Here is a 1,407-nt window from a genome sequence, read left to right as displayed (position 1 = left end):
CTGCTCCGATCTTTCCCCTGCTTGTTCTCACCCAAGATGGTGGCTCCTGGAGCAGCTGAGTATCCTGGACTAGAAAGCAATGGATTCTTTGCTTCTGCCACAAATTCCTCCAGCTGTAAGCCTTCCAACCGTATACATAATCCTTTATATGTGGTTCAGAGTTCTGGGACCATCCCCTGAGCCTGCTTGGTTGGGTATTCTGTGTTGTTGTTGGCGGAGCTCTTTACTACACTTCCACTCAATCCGCCATCTTGTTTATTCTCCACACAATGTTTCTTCCATTGAGTTTTTGATGAGGTATTTCAGGTGTGGCTCAGGAGAATTTCCAAACAAACAAAAGGGCAATTCCCTCTGAAGTGCACTCTCCAAGGAATCCACAGCTGAAGTTCCCTCATCCTACAGCCAGTGCAAACCCCTTCTTCCTTATGGTCACAAAGCCATCCCGGAGTCTGGCATCTCTCTCTGGCCGCCAGGGGGAGGGAAGAATGCAGCTCTGTCATGTTGTATTGGAATTCAGGAATTGAAGCCAACAAGATGGAGAGTGCAAACATTTCTTCAACTGTGTGTGTGAACTGTAATCGTAAAATGTTCTTATCGGTACACATGTTGGTTTTTACCTCAGACCCACTGGTAGCAACCAAATCGTTCAGCAGCGACACAAGTTTACACAAGGAGCTCACTTAGAGCAGCACTCGACACCCTAAGGACAAAAAGAAAAATGAATAGAAGTGCCTACTGTAATTTCCAAAATATTGAATGATGTGGGAGGGAACCACTGAAAGAAGATAGAAGGAATAATCAAAGTCGCTGTTCCAAAAAGGACTGGTCAGTGTTCAGTCTTTTCAAGAGATAAACCTGATGATCAAGAACTGATGATATTGAAGGCAGTCCAAGCTGCACTGAAGTCATTGGCCAAAAATCAAGGCTTCAGGAATTGATGGAATAAAAATGGAAATGTTTCAACAAACTGCAGACCATCACTCATCTATGCCAAGAGATTTGGTAGACAGCTAACTGGCCAACTGATTGGAAGAGATCCATATTTATGCCCTTTCCAAAGAACGGTGTTTCTAAGAATGAGAAAATTATTGAACAGTATCATTGATGGAATAAAAATGGAAATCTTTCAAGAAAGTGAGGCAGCACAAGAGGTACTCACTCACTCATCTGTACCAAGAAATTTGGAAGACAACTATCTGGCCGACTGATTGGAAGAGATGCATATTTGTGCCCATTCCAAACAGAAGTGACCCAATGGAATGCGGAAATCATTGGACAATCTCTTTGCTATCTCAAGGGAGTAAAGTTTTGCTAAAGGTAATACAGAAACGGCTACAATCATACATTGACAGAGAACTTCCAGAGGTTCAAGCTGGAGTCAGAAGAGGCTGTGGAATGAGAGATATC

This window comes from Chrysochloris asiatica, unplaced genomic scaffold, assembly GCF_000296735.1.
Source record: "Chrysochloris asiatica unplaced genomic scaffold, ChrAsi1.0 scaffold00179, whole genome shotgun sequence".
In the NCBI taxonomy this organism is placed as follows: domain Eukaryota; kingdom Metazoa; phylum Chordata; class Mammalia; order Afrosoricida; family Chrysochloridae; genus Chrysochloris; species Chrysochloris asiatica.
This window is presented reverse-complemented; position numbering follows the sequence as displayed.